The sequence below is a fragment of the Magallana gigas genome, chromosome 3 (genome assembly GCF_963853765.1).
Source record: "Magallana gigas chromosome 3, xbMagGiga1.1, whole genome shotgun sequence".
In the NCBI taxonomy this organism is placed as follows: Eukaryota; Metazoa; Mollusca; class Bivalvia; order Ostreida; family Ostreidae; genus Magallana; species Magallana gigas.
In genome coordinates this window covers 6,545,063-6,554,205 of record NC_088855.1, presented here as the reverse complement: position 1 = coordinate 6,554,205, position 9,143 = coordinate 6,545,063, and positions in this window count along the sequence as shown.

Below are 9,143 nucleotides of genomic sequence, written 5' to 3'. Positions count from 1 at the left end.
AACCCCCTCTCCAATACCAATGAAAAATAGAGGGGGGGTTCAAAATATCGCGGCCATAATATTTTTCCAATTCCCATTCCCCTATCCATATTGAACCCAGGTTCAATATTTTATGGCCGCGATATTTTGAACCCCCCTCTATTTTTCATTGGTATTGGAGAGGGGGTTCAAAATATTATGGCTGCGATATATTGAACCCCCTACCTTTTTCCAATATAATATAATATTTTGAACCCCCTCTCCAATAGCAATGAAAAATAGAGGGGGGTTCAAAATATCGCGGCCATAATATTTTGAACCCCCTATCCAATGGGAATTGGAAAAAGGTAGGGGGTTCAATATATCGCAGCCATAATATTTTGAACCCCCTCTCCAATACCAATGAAAAATAGAGGGGGTTACAAAATATCGCGGCCATAAAATATTGAACCCAGGTTCAATATTTTATGGGGGGGGGGGGGGTTCAATAAATCGCAGCGATATTTTGAACCCGGGTTCAATATATCGCGGGGTTCAAAATATTATATGACACCGGAACGGAAATAGCCTGGTGCTGTGCAGCATTAATGATTCGCTGCTGCTTGAAATTATACGTGCTCTGTAGTGAAAGATATAATAAATAAGCTGTTGACCCAAATTTGGAAAACACATTATTCGTTGGAGCAGCTGAGAAAAAAAATTGCTCAAAATATGAGTTAGAACTTCAGACAAATCATCACGCAACAATTCTGTTTTCAAGATTGACAATCTTTTGTTATCCTCATATCCAATCAATACCGCTTTGAAAACCAACAACGACGTTGATGAATGGCAACACCGCATCAGCTGAACAGAAGAGCCAAAATATTCTTGCCTGTTTTTTTTTCTACGTGCTGATCATTTTACTGTACAAGAAGTCCACCACAATATCCAAAATTAGCACAAGATGACTCTTGAGGGAAAAACAGAAAGACCACCATAATACTACATTACTAGAACTACATCAACCATTTCTTTTTAAGGTAATGGCTATTCTGTTTTTAAAAGGAAATTAAGAAAAAATCCCTTAAAAATCTACACTATGATTAATATGATTCAAATTAGTGAAAATATTACAAACTGTCTAAAAATTGAAATGCAGTGTATGAATGGCACTGGCACTAAATATATACAAATCAATAAGTATTCAGTCATATTTGAAAATAAATATTTTAGTCCGAATATCCTCTATCATATTTCTAATCGCTTCCCATTTTTGTTTAAATTTTACAAAAAACTGAATAATGATAACACTTAAACATTTATGGTTTTAAAGTACTTATTTTAACCTTATTCTGCTTGTATAAAATTTATATGAGGTCAATGATAAGACTTTTGAGATAAATGTATGGTGTCTTTGATCGGTTTTGAATATTTATCAATATTTTTGCATTGCATGCCATGCGATTATCATAATGAATATGTGAGATAAAACTAACATAACAATGCAAAATAATATTGACTTACAAATTAAACCTTATCATGGTACTGTCATAAATATATTAACAATGTTTCAGTTTACCACTTGAACTTTTACCTTTGTTTACATGACTATATTATATTTACTCTATTAATATAATATAAATATTCAAAATTCTTCTTCTCAGAAACTAATCGGTCAGGACAGCTTAAACTTTTGTGGAAGCATCCTCAGGTAGTGTAGATTCAAAGTTGTGAAAACCATGACACCCCCGGGGAGAGGGTTGGGCCACAATGGAGGAGGTCGAAGTTTTACAAAGAAATATAGAGAGTAAATCTTTCAAAATATTCTTCTCAGAAACTAATCAGCCCATGATTCTTTATGATTGTTTAAACTTTGGTCCCTGGACAAGTCTTTGGCCTCACAGGGGGTTCAGAGTTTGATGTAGGTTTATATCCCATACAGAAACAATTATAAAGGATCTTTTTGAGAATCGCAATACTCAACATGTGATATGAATGTAAAATCATCCTATTAGGAAAGGGACAAATAATTATAAACATAACAATACCCAGGGGGGAAATGGATTTTGTTTATACAGGATCTACATGTATTATTGAACATTGTACAGTTAGTTTGTATTACGACTCCATTAAGCAGATTTTATCTATTGTTCCTCGGGTGGGCGATGTGATCCATGGGCATCTTGTTCGAATATCGTATCAACCTGTTTGTCTTATAAAAGAAGTTCAGAAAATTGTTAATGGTCAATTGAAAATAGTCTCTGTATATAGCAATTTGAACAGCAAAAGAATATTGAGATACTATACATGTATACATACAACAAATTTCAAATCAAAGTACTGATAGTACTGAAAGCGCCAAGCTGGCTTCTGTATGCTTATAACAGATAAATGTATGTAACATTTGAGCTTCTGTATACGCACTACATTTCCTCATCAGTGCATGGCAGTCCATGCAATGATGTATGTAAGCCCCGCACATTAAATTCACAATAGCCAGTACATTAGATTTACAATATGTGCATAAACCCCTGAAACTGGTTCCCTAACCAGTTTAAATGATGTAAACTTTTGCTTATAGGGTGCGGTTATTCGATGCACCGGAAATAGAAGTCTAACGACAATAAAGCGCCGAGCTATGCTCAGTGCTTTAAAAATGGTATAATGTATCTTCAGACTGTGATTATACAATTGCTTTGTTTCACAGCTGACAATGTAAACCGTTACTTTTTTCATATTCACGAAGTTTATTTTGGTGTTATTTCTTTAATAACATTTGAAATAATAAAATTGTTGTTGTAGTTTATTTCTAATCAAATATTTATCAAATCTATTGATTTATATGCATGTTTCCCCACTAAAATCCATGATGATCAGTCATTTAAGCCTTGCTCATACCAATTCTAAGAGTCTCTACTTCGCATACTCCTTTTCTTTTACCCTTTTACCAATAGACATATTTTTTCATAGAACATAGTGACACACCTGTTATTTGCAGCGATTTCAAAATATAAAATGGCCTCCCAGGGCAATGTTTTATGAAGAGTTCGGTGTTTTTGTGAAACAGATAATTTAAATAAATGGGTGCCAGAAAACGTATAGAGCATTTTCAGGTTGCACATCCCTGTAGTTTATCAGAATTCCCCATTCTAGGTTGCACTGCAGTATTTAATTCTATTATATGTTCTTACCAATAGTGCACAACTAAAAATTCAAAACGAACCTCTGGAAAAAATCCTCTTTACATATTTTTAAACAACGTTTCATTTACAATTTTCTAGCAAAATGCACACGTGCATCCAGCAAGGTGTGAGACTTTGTTTACCTCGAAGTTACACGTGTGCTTGAAAATAAAGCCCGGGCCTTTTCACCCCCCTCCGGAAACAACACGCATCAAAAATTCAAATGACCTCGCATAATTACAAAACTGGGATGGTTAGACCTCTTACGCATTGTTTTTCATCTCATAAAAAAATCAGCTCCTGTCTCGAGAGGAAACGCCCGAAATTCAAAGGAAAATTCGGGAATTATTTTGCTTCAGCCTTGTTTTGACGTGAACCTTCAGTGAAATACTGTAGTGGCATGTACACCTGCAATAAAACTCATTTTTTGTTATCGCAAAATCAACATTGATAAATTGAATAATATTCATTGTGTTGTGTGACTAAACATTTTTTATAAAGATATCTACTCATTTCAAAAAGTTATGAGCGATTTTTTTAACACCACGGTGTACACGGTGGCAACCGATTTATGAAAATATGATCAAAGTTATATAACACGGTGTTTTGATATTCAGTGATTTTTGGTTTTAAATTGACAAGTGATGTATGAAAATGTATAAAATGACGCAAATTTATTAATATCATGTGGACCCCAGAAACTATATTTCAGCAAAAAATTCGATGACCCTGCCTCTGGGGGGTGGGGTATAGACAACGTCATTATTTCATACAATTTATGAAAATAGTGAGAACCTTTGTCCAAAATAGCATGGTTTGGTTCAAATCTAACTAACATGAGTGATACATCTCAGCTGTTTTCCGCTTTCATATCAATATTTCTCAATTTTGGACATAAATTGAGCATTTCTTACTGTAACATAAGGGCCTAAACAACCGATTTTATTTGAAATTCACACCCCGTAAAAAATTCTGTTATTTACGACGATGAATACTACATCGTATTTGATCTGGTGAAAATTTTCCGGACAGTTTAGACGGTCCGATCTATTATAAATGGATCATTGTTTTGAGGCAGTAGAACATTTCAGAGGAAATCTGGGCTAATTTTGTATGCATCATTAAAAACAAAATAAGCGTGCTGCTGGCTACAAAACCCCATTGTTTGTCACACACTGATTTAACACCTAAAACACAGGTAAAACAATTTTTAACACAGCAAACCCGTTTTCCTGCAACGTATCTCTATGAACAGAGTTCCATATTATTTTCATCATGTCAAAGATGAAAAGTGTGTGAGTGAAAATTATGTGTTCTTCTATTTTTGACCTTTGTTAAATTGAGTTGTACTTTTGTATGTAATGTGAAATACTGATTTTCGGACTTAATAAATTTGCAAATAAAGTGTCCTATTCAACAACAAGATGTTATTTGAGCAGTATTAGTTACAAGCTTCAGTTAGAGGGTCAAATTGACAACACTAAAACTTACATAGTTAAAAAAAATGTTAGAAAGTTTCCACCGGTTAAATCCAGCGAAGGATGTACGTTCCCCAATTTCCCTATCTTGTCTCAATAAATTGTTTTTATACTACCTACGGTGTGTACAAGCTTGTACGAAGCTGTTATGTTTTCAGCAGGTTTAATTTGGCATTTTTCGCATTATTGCGCATTAGCGAATTTACTTTCACTAGTAATGACGCACCAGCCTTATTATTTCAAGACTTGACCACAGGGGCCAAACCCGTTTTAACATTAATTTCAATGTAACCATAAATAAAGAAAGGGGTCGAACTCTGACCCAGATAAAAAACTACCAGCTCGCTTCATAAGCTTAATAAATCAATTAATTTTTAAAACATTCGCAATGTGCATGTATTTTTCATAAAAGTAGTGTCTGAGATACACTCATGCCGAATTTCAAGTTGATGGATCCTAAAATAGCGGAGATATACGTCATTATTCTCTCGAAGTCGCCAGTTTATTTTTACTCGGACATTTACCGGTCCAGGGCTCACGATGGGATTTTGCCTATGACAACAGCAGTATTGCAATAAGTTGAGAAACATTCGCACTAATCTTTTAAAATCTCACATCAAACGTATGCCACTTACATCCTTAAATTCCGATAAAATTCCTTAAATACTCTCCAAACTGAACTTTTTTTCTGCAGCCATATCAACTTCTGACCAGACCGGCCATTGTGATAGCTAATGTTTAACTCAGTTTCATTGGTTAATATTCCTGATGGTCCAATCAGAATCAGTCTTTCTCGAAGACGTCAAAATGGCTGGCCCTGTCCGAAGTCAATGTGGTTGCAGAATAAAAGTTCTTGTCAGCAGCGATGATTTGTGCATAGGTCCAAACACAGTTTCACTTCCGGTTTGCCAGAGTTACTACATAGGAGAGTTGATTAAAATCAACTTCAAAAATTATATGGTTTATTTTCTTCATATTTTAAGATATAGAAGATTATGAGTATTTAATTAAGAGTTTGCAATACTACGGGACAGAATATAGTTTGCTTACAAAGCAGAAATATATTTTGATAGTTACTATTATACTTAATGATTTACAATATATACTAAAGTGCTTTTACTACAGTGGTTCAATTGTTAAACAATAAGACTATTATTCGAAGTCAACATCTTCACATTTAAGGTGTGAAATCGTTACCTGAGAATGTGGCTAATAAATAAACCTGTTGAACACGCTAAACTGGTATTGTTATGAACAGAATAATTTATAATATATTATAATTAAAAGATTCTAGTCAAAGGAAATTTTGTTCTTCGGATTAGAAGTTATGAAATACGAGTACATTATGCAATGCAGTCGATCGCCATAGAAATCATCAAAGTACTGCAAGTGTCGACATATTTTTTATTTCTTTGAAAGACCATAATAGTTCACTTGACTTGCAGACTATAATATAGCGACATATCTGCCTCACAATGTATATATGCGCTTCTCAAAGTTACACTCAAGTGAGATAGATGTGCGTTATTGGGAATTTTTATTTATTGCTAATTGGATGAAAATTGATTAAAAAAAAATTAATTGATGTTGTAATGCAACTTAATAACTTGCTTAGCTACAGCCAGTGGAATACTAATTTTAGGTGAACAATGAATAGCCAATATATTAAGATACAAGATAAATAGTTTCCAGAACTATAATACTATGCATGTGTACATGAAGGTTGCGCCCTCATTTGTATGGCTGTAGGTGAGGAGGTGTATCGATGTACATACAATGTATGACTGCATATACGGATTCCGGACCGTGGCTACAGACGATACCCGTTGAAAGTCTTTTAATACATCTATGCGCAGTTTGATCCAGAAACTGACCAGTTTCATAACTTCTTCGAATTTCTCTAACACGGACTGTTTAATTCCTTTTATTCAATTTAATTAGTCAACCCACTGACATTAAAATAAGGATTTTGCATATTATTGCATCGTCCAGAGAAGTAATATTTATTTCTTTAAATAAGGTTATTTAATTCACGTTACAGAGCGGTGTCTCTTTTAAACAGCACCATCTGGTGTAAAATTCAGATGCTCGCTTTTGCATATTTTCTCCTGCTGATCTTTTTTGTAAGCTGATTATTATTTTGAATGTTCAAGTCTACTCGTATCATTAAAAAATAGCAGACGACACACACTTCCTCATAGAAAAGTTCAGAGATGCCATCAATTTTGACTAATTACTTAATTTTGTCAGCGTGCAACAATTTCAAACTTGTAGTCTTCAAAAATTTAGAAAGATTTAAATAAAGAAGTAATCCTAGAGAAAAGGCTACGTGTTTTGTAGGCGGGTTCGGTTTAAAAAATACAATTCCTAACAAGAATCATGAGTACATATTATTTAAAACAATGCTTGCTACCCTTTCAAAATTTAACTCGCCATTAAACATCTCATTTTTTAAAGAATTTTTGAAACGATTACACAAACTGTATTCGACAAATTGTTTTCCTTAAACATTTTTTTCCTTTCCTTTTCAAAGTACGTTTTATATACAGGCTTTCAATCACAACACGTTTTTATTACAAACGCAGAACTGAAAGTTTAGTCGTTTTATTTTCAACTCGCAGCAACAACGAAAGACCTACTCGTGGCTTTGCCACGAGCTCTGCTCTAGTTAATATGACCTTTCTGCACTGAAAGTGCAAATTGCACATAACTCGCTTTTCCCTTAATAATTTTTTAATCGGAATGAACCATGGCATTAGATACAAACTTATTTAGAATTACTAACATAAAAATAATCATAAAGAAAAAGTTTGCAATTTCTTCACCTAATTGATGTTTTGACCTTTTTGCACTGATAAATTGCTTTTTTATCCATTAACGATTCAACATGCAAAAGCATTATTTAAAAGTCTCAAATTTTAATAGACTTGTCAAAAATATCTTACAAATTCAGAAAATAAACCCAAAAGTATGGGTCTGTGGTGTAAATTTTAAGAAATAGCATGAAATAAGCTAATTAAAGACGAAAATTGGAGTTTCATTTTTTCTTGACTATTTTGAAATATTAGTGAAATGTGCCAATTTATGTCGAAAATATTGTTAAAATATGTTATCTGAAACCACATTAAGATAACCCAACGTGGAAACTAGCTGGATATTTGGTCTGCACTAAAAATAAGGAAGCTAAAATTACAGTTCTCTAAAACAACTGATTTATGAAAAATGTTAATTTTCTATTTATAAACCTTCCGCCACAAAATATAGTCCCTTACTAGACTGTGAAAATATGTAATTTTTCCTTAACTACTTTATAAATATAGTTTATTTTGCATTGTAAAATTGGAATTTACAAGTAGAATTAATATATGACACAGAATTTTCAGACTAGAGGTGACCCAAAATGGCTACCAAAACCAGAGGTTGAACCTCTTTAAGGGCGCCGACTTTAGTATAATAGAGTGGATTGATATTCTTATGAAATTTTTACGATTAAAATTAAACACAATAAACAAAATACCGATAAAAATATTTTGATTTTTAAAGAATTTTTTGTTTTTTTAACGATTTTTCGTTGTGCAGTAGGGGAGCATTGGCATTGTGCTTTTATGACGTAATGTTCAAATGAAGCTTTGTAGGAGTAGGTTATAAGAAATAACACAAAAGGAAAAAAAAGTGTACACCGTTGAAATTTTATACACAGATTTTTTATATCCTCGGGAACATGCTCCAAATATTTCGCAAAATTTGGTGCATTTTTATATTTTGAGATGGTCCCAACTAAAACAAGAATTTAGAATTTAGTATATTTTACATATAAGGTAGGAAATGGTATTACCAATCATATATAACAATTTGACAAAAAAGCTATCGTAGTATTTTTTTTATCTGCTTCGAAGTGCGGAAAATGCAGTTTCCTATATATTCCTATAGTAAATGTACCTCTATTTTGAGATGGTCCATAAAAGAACCAGACGGTCGATTTTCTTGAAACTTTAAAAAGTATCTAGAATTGGTTTAAATGACATATGGTTAGAAAGTGAAGAGTTTTGCTATTGTAGTTTTTCCGCAAAAAAAAACCCCAACCAAATCGGCCTCCTTAAAAAATAACTTGGACCATTTTGTCATTATAGCCATCCGCATGAGTTTGGTCCAACTTAGATCAAAGATGTTTTCTTAAATAAAAACAAGAGGCCCAATGGGCCACATCGCTCACCTGAGCAACATTGGCTTTATATGGGCGTTCAAAGGATATTGTGCCATGTGTCCCTTCGGCAGATTAACCAAAAATGAATATCCGAATTGTCACTTATTTTTGCATATACTTAATCTTTGACATATTTACCTTCATGGAATACCATATTTACCGAAAATAAGATCATATGCAATATAAATAACTAAATTTTCAGTTGGTGTTTACGGTTAACTTCCAGTTCCCTTTATCCCCCCCCCCCCATCACTTTATAAAACAATTTTTTTACATGAGAGCATAAAGGTACATTTTCTCCCTCCACTACTTGCTACT